This window comes from Capsicum annuum, chromosome 7 (genome assembly GCF_002878395.1).
Source record: "Capsicum annuum cultivar UCD-10X-F1 chromosome 7, UCD10Xv1.1, whole genome shotgun sequence".
NCBI lineage: Eukaryota > Viridiplantae > Streptophyta > Magnoliopsida > Solanales > Solanaceae > Capsicum > Capsicum annuum.
The window spans coordinates 41,582,565-41,599,930 of NC_061117.1; the positions used below are offsets into that span (position 1 = coordinate 41,582,565).

A 17,366-nucleotide genomic window follows, 5' to 3' on the forward strand; every position below is an offset into this window, starting at 1 on the left:
TATTTGCAAATAAATTTCTGGATCCAATGAATAAAAAGAGTTTTTAATTAATTGGGATAATGTTAAAACAAAAAGACAAAATTGCCCTTGAAGGTTCTCACAAAGAAAGGCTATGAGATGTTACAATATCTCCCCCTTGGGATCATTCGTCCTCGAATGAAGGTTATATATCCGTATAAAACTCAATGCACAGAATTAGGGGATGAAACTTCTACTAATGAACTTTACTTATGATTATATTTTTCACTATAACGCAGAAACTCCAAAGAGAAACTCAGAAAGACAAATTATAAACATGAATTATGAACAAACGACTAGACATAAGCACGATTTAAGACAGGAATACCATGTGGCTTGATTTTAAAAAGCAAAAAGCAAGAATTTATGGAATATCATGAGTAAGGATTTGCATTATTACCTTCATTGCCTTCCTCTTGAGAAGTGAATAGGTGAGGATATCTTGCCTTCATATCTTCCTCTGATTCTCATGTAGCTTCCCCAAATTTTTGATTTCTCCACAAGACCTTTACCGAAATAATTTCCTTTTTTCTCAACTTGCAAACTTGATGATCCAATATCTCAATGGGAACTTCTTCATAATTCAATATATCTTTTATACCAACACTCTCTATTGGGACTATAAGAGTAGGGTCACCCACACACTTCCTAAGTAAGGATACATGAAATACTGGATGGACCAAGGCCAGTTCAATAGGCAAATCTAACTCATAGGCAACCTTTCCAACTTTTCTCAAAATCTGGTAAGGACCAATATAACGGAGACTAAGTTTTCCCTTCTTTCCAAAATGCATGACACCCTTCATTGGTGACACCTTCAAGAATACCCAATCATTTACCTCAAACTCTAAGTCCCTACGCCTCCTATCTGAGTAGGATTTGGGCGACTTTGAGCAGTTTTCAACCTCTCTCGAATAAACTTAACCTTCTCGACAGCTTGATATACCAAATATGGGCCTAATAACTTAGTTTCACCAATTTCAAACCACCCAATAGGAGATCTACATCTTCGCCCGTATAGATCTTCAAAAGGAGCCATCCGAATACTTGAGTGGTAACTATTATTGCATGCAAACTCAATAAGAGGTAGGTGCTCTTTCCAATTTCCTTTGAAGTCAAGTACACACGCCCTTAACATATCCTCTAGCATCTAAATAGTGCGTTCTGCTTCACTATCCATCTGAGGGTGGAAAGCAGTACTAAAGTTCACCTGCGTACCTAAATATCTCTGTAAGGACCTCTAAAAATTAGTAGTAAACCGAGGGCCTCTATCTGAAATGATAGACATGGGGTTCAGTGCAACCTGACAATTTCTCAAATATACAATTGGGCATAATCTTTAGCTGAGTATGTCATCTTAACAGGCAAGAATTGAGCAGACTTAGTCATCCAATCCACAATTACCCAAATTAAGTCATGTTGATGCTGAGAACGTGGTAACCCAGTCACAAAATCCATATTTATCATATCCCACTTCCATTCTGGAAGAGCTATATCTTCAGCAAATCCACTAGGTTTTTGATGCTCGACCTTAACCTGCTGATAATTTGGGCACTTAAGTACAAAGTCAGCAATATTTCGCTTTATGTTGTTCCACCAGCAAATTTCCCTCAAATCATGATACATTTTGGTGGATCCCGGGTGAATGGAGTACCTGGAATAATGTGCTTCTGCCATGATCCATTCTCATAATCCATCAACATCTAGGACACAGTCTTCCCTGGTACCTCAGAACACCATCTCCCCCTTTCTCAAAAGCCATAATCTTTTGTTGTAGAACTTCTTCCTTCAATTGCAAAAGAATGGGATCATTATTCTTCTTTTCTTTAACTTCTGACACCAGGGATGATTCTGATATATTCTGTACAACCACTCCACCGTCCTCAGAGTCTAGGAGTCGGACTGCTAAATTAGCAAGATAATGAATATCTTTTGTGAGTCCTTTCTTCTCTTCCTCCACATGTGCAAGAATCCCCATAGACAATCTACTAAGAGCATCTACAACTATGTTTGCCTTACCAGGATGAAAGAGCAAACTTAAATCATAGTCCTTGAGTAACTCAAGCCACCTCCTTTGCCTGATATTCAACTACTTCTGACTAAAAACATATTCGTGGCTTTATGATCAGTGACAATATCAACATGTACCCCGTAAAGATAGTGATGCCAAATCTTCAAAGAAAAGACCACAACTGCTAATTCAAGATCTTGGGTAGGGTAATTCCTTTCATTATTTTTAAGCTTCCTCTAGGCATAGGCTATAACCTTAACATGTTGCATCAATACACAACAAATACCAACCCATTAAGCATCACAATAAACCACGAAGCCTTTATTTCCCTTTGGTAAAGTCAACACAGGGGCGGAGGTCAATCTATCTTTTAGCTCCTGAAAACTCTTCTCACATGCCTCTGACCATTGAAACTTGACCATTTTCTGAGTTAATCTAGTTAAAGGAGCGGCAATGGAGGAAAATCCCTCCATAAATCTCCTGTAATAACCAGCTATACCCATAAAGCTTCTAATTTCAGAAGGTGTAGTAGGTTTGGGCCATTTTTTCACTACCTCAATCTTTTAAGAATCAACCTGGATGCCTTCACCAGAAATAATATGGCCCAAAAATGCTACTGACTCCAACCAAAATTCACACTTAGAGAATTTAGCATACAACTCATGGTCCTTACGTATTTGAAGAATAATCCTGAGATGATTAGCATGCTCCTCCTTACTTCGAGAGTAGACCAAAATATCATCAATGAAGATGATTACGAACATATCCAAATACGGTTTAAACAACCTATTCATAAGGCCCATAAAAACTGCAGGAGTGTTAGTCAAACCAAAGGACATGAATAAAAATTCAAAGTGACCATATCGGGTTTGGAAAGCTGTCTCCGGAATATCACATTCTCTAACTTTTAACTGATGGTAACCAGATCTGAGAACTATTTTAAAAAAATACTTGGCACCCTGTAGATGATCAAATAAGTCATTTATTTTAGGAAAAGGGTACATATTCCTTATAGTGACTTTATTCACCTAGCGATAATTGATGCACATCCGAAGTGAACCATCTTTCTTACGCACGAACAAGACTGGAGCACCCCAAGGAGAAATGCTAGGCCTTATAAAACCTTTATCAAAAAGATCTTTCAACTGCTCTTTCAACTCTCTTAACTCTGCAAGAGCCATTCTATATGGTGGAATAGAGATAGGCTGAGTGTTAGGAAGAAGATCAATCTCTAAATTTATTTCCCTATCGGGAGAAACTCCTGCAAGATCGTCAGGAAAAACTTTCGAATACTTATTGACAATAGGAACAGACTAGAGAGAAGGTATTTCTGACTTACAATCTTTGACTCAGACCAGGTGGTAAATACACCCCTTGGATATTATTTTTGGAGCCTTAAGATATGAAATGAACTTCTCTTTAGGCATGATAGGGCTACCTTCCTATTCAAGAAGTGGTTTGTTGGGAAACTAAAACTTGACCACCCTTGTTCTACAAGCAATGGAAGCATAACATGAATGCAACCAGTCCATACCTAATATAACATCAAAGTCCACCATGTCCAACTCAAATAAGTCGATTGTGGTATGTTAATGGAGGACGGTAACTACACAATCTCTATAAACTCGTCCAGCAATAATAGACTCGCCAAAAAAAGTGGAAAAAGAAAATCGCTCTAGGATTTCTTCGAGGAAAACTCTAAACTTCATATCTACATATGGGGTCACAAAGGAAAAGGAAGCACCAGAATCAAGTAGCACATAAACATCATGAGAAAAGACTTTCAACATACCAGTAACCACATTAGGAGAAGCCTCCAAATGCTAGCAATTTCCCAAATCATACAAGAGATTCTAAACTCTACCGGTCCCCAAAGTAGTGCTCTGACCTGCTGTAGGAACTGAAGTAGAAGATTGGGCTCTGTTTCCCCCATTAACTTTCTTTACTGATGGACAATCCTTTTGCATATGACCTCGCTGACCATACCCATAGCATATACCTTTGCCGTAACGACACTTGCCTGGGTGATTCTTTCCACAAATAGTACAAGTAGGATATGATGGGACCCACTGACTTCCCCTCTTCTGTGAGTAAGAACCTTGAACCCTAAAATTTTGATTTGTCTGAACATGATGGTCGATCCTAGGCCTTGGTGTAGGTGTATTAGCATAAGACGGGGCAGGTCCAGATGACCTCTTATGATAGAAATTTTTGTTTCCATTTCCTGAGTGCTGTTGAGTAGACTCATTACCTGCTGACTTGTCCCTCTTATTATGAAATTCCTCCCTATATCTTTGTTTTTCATCCTCAACCTGTTGAGCATACACCATCAACCTAGAAATATCCATATCACTAATTAACACCGCTTTGCACTCTTTTCATACATGTTTTGCAAGTCCAGACACAAACTTCAGCATCTTAGCCCTCATTATAGATACCAACTCTGGAGCATATCAAGACAATTTAGTGAACTTAAGACCATACTCCTTTACACTCATCTTTTCCTATTTTAAATTCACAAACTCTTGTACCTTGGCCTCCTTTAGCTCTTGTGGAAAGAAATGGTCAAGGAAAGAATCCATAAAATCATCCCATACAGCAGAAGGTGCATTTTCACCACGAACAAGCTCCCACTGATCATACCATATGCTAGCAACATACTTCAACTGGTAGGATACCAACTCAACTCCCTCGGTTTCACTAGCATACATAACCCTTAAGATCTTTTCAACTTCATTAATAAAATTTTGGGGATCCTCATCGACCTTGGATCCTGTGAACGTAGGTGGATTCATCTTAAGGAATACTTGGATCCTAGAAATGTTAGAAGATTCATAAGAGTTAGACCTGGTAGGACCCAGATGACTGGACTGAGATGCTACATGTTGCGTGAGGATCTGAATAGCCTATTTAAATTTGCCATTGGTAGCATCAGTGAGAGGAGGTTGTATAGAGGATGTCTTGGGTCTCCTTACTAGAGTAGGTACCACAGGAGGTGCATCAGTAGTAACATTCTGCCTAGGAGTGCGAGCTCCATATCTGGTATGCATCACATGAGTCGAGGGCATATTATTAGTGTTGGCACAGGAAGAAGCCCCAGTATTAGTAGTGGCCCTCTGGCTGGTAGGTGTTTTTGTTGGCATGATCTGAAACAAATAACAAGATGGAATTAAAATAACTCCATGGAGTTGAACTTTACCGAACGAACTAGAATATGAAAGAATGGAAAATATCTCCTAAATACCCTGTAGCCTTCTAGTTATAAGTGTGGCACGCTTCACACCTATAAAAAAATACTACTAGACACGGCTTCACAGACACCCTAGGACACTTGAACTCTGGGCTTTGATACAAAGTTTGTCACGACCCAAGCCGGGGCCCTGGACGTGGCATGCACCCAATACTATAGCTAGTACGAGCGATCGTTCTGCCATATCACCCGAGCATACTTCTAATGCAAATGGATAAAGTGGAAGTAATATAGAATTCAATTATGATTTTCTCAAGAGATAAAACTTCACCCAAGTTTATTAATACCTCATTATGCCCAACAACACCAATAGTTATGATAAATGAAGACTGGAAATTACAAAGTTTGCTTGACAGCTACGCTACCCTTTGAAGACTCTAATAATAACCAATACTGAAAGGGAAGAAAATATATAATAATAATCATCATATCTCGTTCATCCTCCTGGTGGGAAAGAGGCTCACCAATAGCAAAAGATAGAGATCCTAATATGATACCTGACCATGAACTTGAGTGCTAGAACCTACATCATGAAACAATGTAGTGCCAAAGGTGGTCATACGTGGAATGTATTGGTATGTAAAATTATTTCAAGAGGATAGTATAGTAAGAGACAATAAATGACAACAAAATTCAAATTAAAAGTAAGGGGAGACAACCGGAAGGGAACAAGAACATAAACTAAACATATAATTGACAAAGGTGAAATAACAAGAACATAAACTTAACATATAATTGACTAAGGTAAATTTAATTCCTTTTATTATTTGTGGGAGAAAGTAGTGAACCATCATAAACCACTATATGAGCGCATGGAGTCTAATCTCAGCCCGATCAGCTAAGCCGTCCTATACTTTACTGGAAATAGGACATGACATGACATGATTTGGTAGCAAGCAACCATGGTTAGCCCCTTTTCGGGACACATGAAAAAAGAGAGTCATCCGATTTACAGAAGAATCTCTACCCTATGTCGGTAAACATAGATTTGGGCATTTGTTTATTTTTAACCTATGCCTTCACGGTCAGCTAACTAACTCTCTTTTACTTATGAGATTATTATATTCAAAGTCTTGGCCATATTAGGCGCATTCTCGTGATTTAGCCTTTTTAGGATCATGTACATAATTTGGCCCTTTTAGGCCTCAAGTTGGGAATTCAATTATTTTGTATTCATGAGATTGATACCTTTTCATGACATTCAGAATAGCTAAAACATTTTGTTAAGGATTCATCAACATGATTTCCACAACTTTTGAGAGATTATGCTTAGAGGTTGACTGGAAAGATGGTAATTTATACATGGTGTAATCATTGAGATAACTAAATCTGTCCAGAAATAATTCTTAAGTATTAAATAGGATTCTAACTGTAAGTCTGGAAAATCCTTGGAGCATCGCTGTAACTGCTGAAGCTATAATGAGTGCTTCGCAACTTTGTCATGATCAACTAAAACACATTTACAAAGAGAATCATGCTTGCAAGCATTAATCCTAATTGGTCCACTATAACCAACAGGCACATATCACAGGCAAGAACAATAAGCCAACATAGTTAACTGTAGAGCGTAAACCAAACATCATATCACTAGTGTATGACATGAAATAAAAACAAGGCAACCTAAAGTCAATATTTATTAGTTCAGTAGCCTTAAATAGATTGCGCATACATTAGAGAGAGACCCAACATAAGACAAAATCCGTTAGCACCAAGGTAGTTAGTTTGCGATAATTATGGACCTTTGAAATCATAGCAATTACAAAAACTTGGTTTTGCAGGGATGCCTAACAAGGGTTTGACTCTACTGCCAGACTCAAGTTTTTCAGAACTTCACAAAACAACTTAGGCAACCAGGAAAAATTCTTTAATATATACAAACACCAAGTTCCTAATCCACACACCAAGTTAATAATACCAGACCATGTGGAGGGAAGCAGGTTACAAAACATAAAAGAGAACATCCAAGAAAGTGAGCAAGAGACAATTTTACATACCTCAAAACATTTAAAGGACTTTAGATCGCAAGGATAAGCTTGATCACTTGAGCCAATCTATGGAGTTTCTTAGAAGTTGAGTTTGAGAGAGAGATTAAGACTGTTGGGGTCGTGAAAATGGTAGATGAAGAGGGGGGTTTAATATAAGAAATTGAGAAAAAAAAAGAGACAGCTAAACACATAAAACTGATGCGCTATAAAAGATATTTATTTGTAGGGAAATAAAAGTAATCTGTTATTTGCTGGAAACAAAAAAAATGTAACGTATTTGCAAATAAATTTTTGGATCCAATGAATATAAAGAGTTTTTAATTAATTAGGATAATGTTAAAACAAAAAGACAAAATTTCCCTTGAAAGATCTCACAAAGAAAGGCTATGAGATGTTATAGTTTGAGTTTAAAGGATCATCGTTGTAAACCGTAGTTGCTGATACGAGTATTATCCCTAAAGGGGGATAATGTGGATGTCATATATAAGTGATGACAAAGTATACTAGTAAGGGGGTATACCAATTTATTATAACTCCAATCCTTGCGGCATACTTAGATTGGAGGCTTGGCCGGCGAGTCAAGGGCGGATTCCATATAGCCCATGGAATTACATACTGTAGGGTGTACCAATTAGCACGGAAGAGTAACAAAGTGTTGAGTTATAATTGCAAGAAAGTTTTTTGAAACTCTAGATTATGCCCATGTGTTTTATTTAACTTATGTCCAATGTTTTATGAAATGCTCTCATCTATTTTTTTTTAAAAACATGTTATATTTAGTTGTTTCACATACCAGTACATCTGTATTGACCCCTATATTTCAAAACCTGAGACACAATTCTGGGGTCCCGTTAAGCCATAGATTAATTGATCAGAGATTGTCAGTTGGTGAGCCTCCCTTATCTGGAAGGCCTAATGTATAAGCCATTGTTATTTTATTTTAATTTATGGTCCGACTAGGGGTCTTGTCCTAGTCTTCAGAGAGAGGTTTATTTTCAGTCAGTAGAGATTTCACAAACTAGTGTTAGATGTTGTTGATCTTTATGAACTCATTTCAGTGTTGAGCAGTTTGAAATAAAAGTTGACCATGATTCCATATTGTTTTATATTCTGCATTTTTCCTTCATATTATATGAGTGTGAGTATGATTGCCAGCTAGAGAAGGGCGTTCGGGCCTTCACGGTTCAGAATGCCCATCGCGGCCAGGGCCTCTGGTCGATTCGTGACACAAGGTGTATACCTTAATGCAAAAGGGAGTGGTCCTGATTTCAAGGCAACATTAATGATAACGTTCTCTCTAAATGTGAATAAATTAATTCTTTTGTAGATATAAGTATTATTCTCCAATTTAATTTGAATATTATTCCAAGACTAGCTCGTGCACACCTCAATTGATTCCAAGTTGTACCAATCTCCTCCTGTCAGTGACAAGTACCAGATAGTTTTGGCCACCCAAGGCTAAGATATATATGAAGAAATAACCTATTGCTTTTGTATTTACCGGAATTTGAATATGAAACCTCATGGTTCTAAATCCACTTCAATTGACCACAAGGTCACACCCTTCCGTGATCATTTACATTTTATCCTTAATTTTTCCTTATTTGCTCTTAAATCTTTAATACACCTCATTACCTGTTTGCTCTTTTGACTTTGATAAAACTATCTTATATGCATGTTAGAATAACAACTCTATTCCACAATAGTGTCTATTTTAGCATAATGGAAAGCAAATACGAGTATTCTACCACATTTTGTTTGAATATCTCAAAGAAACCATACATATAATCCAAATATAAAAATTAAATATTTCATTCGGTAAGAATGATACTTACAAAAATTATTAGCGCTCACAGGAAGATAATGTTTGTGGTAGCTTTTAGTAATTTTCTAACATGGAAGAGTGAAATATAAAAGCATGTTTTTTGTTCCAATAAATGTATCAAGTACTGATTTCAATATTGTCTTATGTTAAATCTTTGTTTCTAATTATAGGATCTCCTTGAACAGACCTTCCTTTACTTCCCTTACCCTCATAATCTTATTGTTGCTTAAAGCGTGTTGCATAGAAATACTATAGTTCCGCAAAAACTTACAGTGAGTCCATGCAACATCACTGTAAAAATTTAAAACAGGCTTGACAAACAGTTGTAAATAACATGATATTATGAATATCACATTGCTTTTGTCTTCACCCGAATGCATCATCTATGTGTTGGGAAATACAGGGACACTATGAAAGAGCCCGACAGGGTAGCAGTGGAAGAATACCCAAGTCTAAACTTTTCCTTCCAATTTAAACTAAGAGGAGACAAGCAAATCAATAAAAACAAAGTAATATGGCAGCAAATGAATTACCACACAAATGCGATAGGGAAAAAATAAAAGCAATCACACAAGACACCAAATTTACGTGGAAAACCCTTCGTTGTGAAGAGTAAAATAACATGGGACCAAACCTCCACTATAATCAACAAATAGTTACAATATTGTTCTCCAAAATGGACACAAAATAAGTGCCAAACAATAAAAAAACAATACATAAACCACAACACCAAACACTAGAGAAATAAAGGAGTGAAAGCATAAATAGTGCAGCTACTGTTTGGGAATAAAGAACAAGAGATACAGGCCACCAAATCAAGAACCTCCAGTTACTATTCAAAGGTTGAGATGAGAGGAACAAGCAGTCCAAATATTAGCTCAATCAAACAAGAAACAAAGAGGAAATTGCAATTTGAAGTTGACAGGTGTGGCTGAAATTTAGGTGCGAAAATCAGCTTTGTTTGTCTCTCTTTGGCTGCTGAAAACTCTCTTTTTGTGATAGTGAATAGGACCTAAAAAGATCAATATATATGCTCCATAGTAATGGGCCTATGGGTAAAAGTGGGTTGGTCTAAATTGGGCTTTATTTATCCACATAGGAAGGGAAAAAGACCCAATAACCCAACAATTCTCCCCTTCCCAACTATGTGGATGAGACCGCCATCCCGACGATCATGCAACAATCTTCAAACTTCCCTCTTGGCAAAGCTTTAGTCATCATATCAGAACCATTATCATCCATATGAATCTTCTCAAGTTCAAGCAACTTAGAATCCAACACATCCCGAATCCAATGGTATCTCACAACAATGTGTTTAGACCGACCATGAAATCTAGAATTCTTGCCAAGATGTATGGCACTTTGACTGTCGCAATGAAGCACATACCTTTCTTGTGCACAACCAAGTTCCCTCAAGAATCTCTTTATCCAAAATAATTCTTTACAAGCTACAACGGTAGCAATAAGCTCAACTTCTATAGTAGATAGAGAAACACATTTTTGCAACCTAGATTGCCAAGACACAGCTCCCCCTGCAAAGGTAACCAAATACCCTGAAGTAGACTTGCGAGTATCAACATCACCGACCATATTTTTATTAGTATAACCACAAAGAATAGGCTTTCCTGTACCAAAACATAAACCCAGACTAGAAGTGCCACAAAGAAATCTCATAATCCACTTCACAGCATTCTAATGTTCTCTTCCCGGATTAGAAAGAAAACGACTAACAACACCAACAACATGAGAAATATCCAATCTTGTCAAACCATTGCATACATCAAACTACCAACAACTGAAGCATAAGAAACTTTCTTCATATCTTTCTTCTCATCATCACTTGAAGGACACTGCTTCGTGCTCAACTTAAACTGTATAGCTAAAGGTGTACTGACAACCTTAGCCTTGTCCATGTTAAACCTTCAAAGTACTTTCTGAATGTACTTCTCTTGTGATAACCACAACTTTTCGGCCTTTCTGTCATGGAAAATGTGCATGCCAAAAATCTGCTTTGCTGGTCCAAAGTTTTTCATAGAAAAACACTTACTCAACTCTTGCTTCAACTTTTGAATCCTGTAAGCATTATGACCTACAACAAGTATGTCATCAACATAAAGCAACAGAATAATAAAGTCACCATTAGAGAATTTTTGCACAAAAACACAATGGTCTGAAGTAATCTTCTTGAAGCCCTGCTGACTCATAAAGAAACCAAACTTCCTATACCACTGCGTAGGAGCTTGTTTCAAACCATACAAGATCTTCTTCAATTTGCAAACATAATTCTCTTTTCCCTTGACTTTAAAACCTTTTGGTTGATCCATATAAATTTCTTCATCTAAGTCACCATAGAGAAAAGCAGTTTTAACATCCATTTGCTCAACCTCTAAATCTAGACTTGCATCTAAGCCTTGAACCATACGAATGGATGACATCTTTACAACTGGAGAGAACACCTCATCAAAATCAACTCCCTTTTTCTGGTTAAATTCCTTCACAACGAATCTAGCCTTGTACTGTGGAACTAGGTTACCCTCTTCATGCTTCACCCAAAAAAACCACCTGTTTTTCAAAGTTTTTCTATCTTTAGGCAGATTAACCAAATCAAAGGTATGATTATCATGTAAAGATTTAATTTCATCTTCCTTAGCATCAAACCACTTTTCTTTTTCTTTACTTTTTATAGCCTCATCAAGACTCTCAGGTTCTTCCCCGTCAGTCAAGAGTACATACTCATTGGGAGAACAACGAGATGAGGTATTCTCTTTCTAGTAGATCGTCTGAGAGAACTCTCTAGAACATCAACAACTCGTTGCTGATCAACCATATCAACTTGCACTGAAGTATCAACAATATCATGCTGGTCATTATGAACATGATCATTATCTTCATTATCTACTTAATTTTCATCATCATGAATATTTTCTTCGGGAGTAGTAGTCAGAGGAACTGGATCAACATCAACTAGACTCTCACTACTCTGAGAATCAACCTTTTCAGCTTTGTCAAAATCTTCAATTGTTTGGTCTTTAAAGAACACAACATCATGGATTCTAACAAATTTCTTCTCAACTAGATCATAGAAAGGATAGCCAAATTTATCTTAACTATAACCAATGAAGATACACTGCCTAGTTTGAACATCGAACTTTTACCTTTCATTCTTAGGAACATGCACAAAAGCTTTACACCCAAAGACTCTAAGATGATCATAAAAAACATTCTTACCAGACCAAACTCTGTTAGGGACATCACCATTCAAAGCAACAGTAGGATATAAATTAATAACATAAGCAACAGTATTAAGTGCTTCTGCCCAAAAGGAATCTGGCAGCTTAGCATCTGAAAGCATATATCTAACCCACTCAGCTAGAGTTCTATTCATCCTCTCTACCAAACCATTCAACTGAGGAGTTTTTGGAGGAGGTTTTTTATGCCAAATACCCTGCTCTTTGCAATATCTATCAAAAGGACCAGTATACTCACTACCATTATCTGAACAGATGCATTTCAATTTCTTCCCTGTCTATCTCTCAACCAAGGCCTGAAAATCTTTGAACACATCAAGTACTTGATCCTTGGAATTTAAAGGAAATACCCAGAGTTTGCGAGAATTATCACAATAAAAGTCACAAAGTAAAGTGCACTACCATGAGACCTTACTTTAAAAGGACGACATCAATTAGAATGCACTAACTCCAGGAAATCAAGCTTTCTTGAAGGTGGATGACTCTGAAAAGAAATCATTTTCTATTTACCGGCTAAGCAATGAATAGACTTCTTCAACTTTCCTTGTTTCACTCCAGAAAGTAAATTTTTCTTAGCCAAACTACCAATTCCCTTCTCACTCATATGACTCAACATTCTATGCCACAACTCTAATGAAGTATCATTCTCCACCAAGTTTATCAAGCCTCTAGAAGTAGAGCCCTGAAATATGTACAAGTTAGACAACTTGTCACCTCGAGCCACAATCATCGACTCGAGCCACAATCATCGAACCTCTAGTAAGCTTCCACTGGTCAGCACCAAGAGTGTTAACATAAACCTCATCATCAAGGTTCCCTACAGAAATCAAATTCAAGTGAACATCTGAGCATGCTTGACATTATTGAGAACTAGTTTGGAACCATTGTTACTTTCCAAATAAACAGTGTAAATGCCAAGTACTTTAACTTCATCATTATTGCCCATTTTCAACGTTTTAAAATTACCTGAAGTATAAGAAGAAAATAATTCCTTCTTTGGCGTAACATGAGAAGTAGCACCAGAATCCACAAACCTGCTAGAATCATCACGAACAAGATTGATGGCATTCTTACCACAAGCAACAAGAAGATTATCATTAGCAACAACTGCAACACGATTTTTATTATCTCCTTCATTCTTTTGCCATCTCATATCTCTCTTATGCTTGTAATAATATTTATGATATGCCCTTTTTTGTTGTAATAGTCATATGTTACATTCTTCAATTTGGACCTCGACTTGCTTCTAGTTTTATCTCTATTATTCGAACCTCTGGACTTATTTCTTCCCCTTTCTTTAGTAACCAAAATATCAGAGTGTGAAGATGAAGAAGATGAGGCTTGAAATCTTCTTCTCATCTCTTCATTCAAGACACCACTCTTAACATATTTCATAGTTACAATACCACCGGGAGCAGAATTAGTCAAAGAAACTCGAAGAGTCTCCCAAGAGTCTGGTAGAGTATTAAGAAACCAAAGTCCCTGAATTTCTTCATCGAACTTTACGCCCATTTCGGACAGCTGATCAAGGACCCCCTGGAAATCATTTATATGATTAGAAATAGGATTGCCCTCTTTATACCTGATATTCATTAATTGCTTAAGCAGGAACAACTTATTATTGCCAGTCTTCGAAGCATAAAGTGTATCGAGCTTGTCCCACAAACTTATGGCATGTGTCTCATTCACAACATGATTTCTAACATTATCTTCAACCTATTGTTTGATATAACCACAAACCTGTAAGTGCTCAAATTCCCAATCCTCATCTATAATGGATTGAGGTTTAGTAGATGTAAACACAGGTAGATGCATTTTCTTGACAAATAGAAGATCTTTCATCCTGCCTTTCCAAGTACGATAGTTACTACCATTCAAACACACCATCTTTCTCATATTTGCCTCCATCATTCAAATCAATAATCAATAACAACCCGGCTTTAATATCACTTTATCGGGACCGAAACAATCAAGTGTCATACGTAAGCTAGTAAAGCAAACTTCGAAAGATACCAAATAAGAAACAAATGAGAAATACACCAAAAGAGACATAATAATTTAATGTGGTTCGGTCAATCGACCTACATCCACAAAAGAAGATGAGCAATCCACTATATAAAAGAGAGTACAAACTGTCAAGAGAGACAACCACACATAATTCACTCAGAATAAAAGAGGCTCACACAAGTGATCCTGCAACACTTGTGTCTCACAAAGTCTCTCACCCCCCCCCCCCCAAACAAAACTCTCAAACCCCTAGGACTACATTATGGATGATAAAAAAAACTAGAAGAAAGGAGCCTCTATTTATAGAGTCTATAACCTTTTTATACAAGAATAAGAATTAGCCAAATATAGAGAATATGTTTTCCTTTTTCTAAAAGGAAACTCAATTATGGTACCTAAAGGAATACCCAATTATGATAAGAAAGGACAAACACCAACACTATGCACCCTCTGCCACAAATTTGCCAACACCAAAAACTTAACAAAGTTATGGTCTTTATCAATTTGGGCTCCCTATTAAGGAAGTCCGAATGTGATCGCCAACATGAAAATGTTCATTTTCTAACTATTACATATACAACAATATGACTTCTTGCTATTAAAGATAAATATATAAAATATATTCATAAATGAAATCTTAAAAAAAAAAAATTACCAATGCTATTATACATTAAATTATAAAATCAAAAATACCCTTTCAACAAAAAAGTAAGTAACCTTGACCCATAAATATTTTTTAAAATAAAAAAAATTCTGGAAAATAAAGCCAAGTTTATTCGATTTCTTTTGTGTTCAATTTGTTATACAGTAGAAAATGTTTTAAAAAATTGGATAACATCAACAATGGTAAATGTTTTAAAAAAATTGCATAACATCAGAATTCTCACTCAAACACAAAAGATTTAAGGCCATAAAGGTAAAATAATATTTGCTAATAAGAAAATTATTTTAATGTGTGTTAACCGTACAACTAAAAAATATTTAAAAAAAAAACTAAAACCCATAAAAAATTTATTTTTAAAAAAGCTGCAAATTTATCAAAAGCAGCTATATTCAATCTCTCAAATAAATTTCTCCAACACCGATAAAGTTTTCTAAAAAAGATTGATAACACGAGAATTCCTTCCATTAAGCCAATGAGATAGACTCACAAAAATCTGGAGAAGAGAAGAAAGATGGAACAATCTAAACTAAAAAATTGAGTTAATTTAAAGAGGATAAACATCTTAAACAATGAAGTGAGTACTCCCTAAAATCATAAACAATCAAATGTGTGTTTACCCTTTTTTGTTGAAAAGAAAAGACCCTAAAACAATAGAAATCAAGTTTCTCAAACACCTATAAACTTTTTCGTAAGAGAATCGATACCATCAAAGTACGAAAGAGAGATAAACAAAAATATTATAAAAAATAATTTATATGAATATGCATAAAATGAGAAAAAAAAAAGTAGTGAAATTGATCTTACCGTTGGTGGAAGGAATAGATTTCTCCAAAAAAAATGAATCTTCACCTCTTTATACATACATATATATATATATATATATACACACACACACACACACACGTAAGCGGATTTTTAAAATCTGTTCGTTGTGTAGAAAAAAATGAAGTTCTCTCAATTTCAGATTTTCATATAGTGTGCAAAGGTTTTAAGATAAACTTTGATTACTGACATATATATTTGTCCATATACCATGTGGCAAAAGTGGTAATTATTTGTCCATATACCATGTGGCAAAAGTGGAGTTATATGATTTTTTTTTTTCATCGTGCTTTTACCTCTTTTGTCTCACCCTTTCTCCCCCTCTTATAAAGATCTGAATGCTTTTTTTCCCAAATAAAGAAAATCACTAAATTTTTTGGACTTGTCATTCGTAATTATTTTGCCAACTTATGAGTAGACATTATTTTTTTTGTTTTATCCCGATGTATTGAAATAAATCTCTTTTGTTCTTGATTAAAACTAATCTAACACTCTTTCGAATGTTCATTCCTCTCTTTTTCTATGCTCAAACTCAAATTTTCGCCATCCTTATAGGCATATATTTTAATTCCTAATGACCCAATTTAAGACAACTATTAATCAAACTCACTAATAGTTCACGGCATTTCCTTTAAAATTTTCAAAATAATGTAAGACTAAATTTTAACCCAACAACTTTTTAACACAGTCATTAAAGGCAACCTTTAATTAAATTGTCTTACCAATTAATGCATTCTCTTAAAAATGTATACTAGTTTTTGCAGAGGTTGCCTCTATTGTGAGGTTATCTTTAATTTTTGTATCCCTAATGAAATAAAGTTTGATGTCTTTAATTATTAATTTTTGATCAAAAAATTTGAGTACAAATTTTGTTGACCAGAAAAATGTTTTATATTAGGCTTAAATTAAATATTAAATTTAATTGTTTCTTATTTTAGTTAAATTAATTATTGAATTTAATTGTTTTATCTAGATTTATTTTGCATGTAATATGCCTTTTAATTCATTTGAGTTGGTTTAACTACTTTTATTTTAGATATAAGACATTATTATCCATACAAACTATAATCAAAGTTGTTATGACATACCTAAACTTTATGGTAGTTCTATTACCCCATAAGCTATTTTATAGTGTGTTAGATACATCCTTTAGTGTTGACGTACCACCACAATCCAATTCTATAAGCTGTGGTGATATGGACGTGTCGTCACTTGAATAAATATTTTTTGAAATATTTCTACTTATTTATTCTTATTTTCTTTATCTTATATTTACAATAAGTCAACCCACGTAAATATTTTTTATTCATCTTTGCCTTTCCTTTAAAACCTTCACAAATAAATGTAAATTTTTTTTATTTCCTTTTGCCATATATTTAATATTTTCAAAAAGAATAATAGTTTTTCTTTTATATTTTCTTGTCATCCTACTCTTTTCCTTGTATAAAGAATATTTTCAAAGTACATGTAATTTTTTTAATTTTCACTTCCCTTCTTATTTTTACTTGTATTTAAAGTCTTCTCAAATACACGTAA

At 35.3% G+C, this 17,366-nt stretch overlaps 1 pseudogene; it reads right to left on the minus strand.

Moving 5' to 3' along the window:
- Nucleotides 1-392: 392 nt before the first annotated feature.
- Nucleotides 393-13,490, minus strand: LOC124885714 (annotated as a pseudogene).
- Between the last annotated feature and the right edge of the window lie 3,876 nt (nt 13,491-17,366).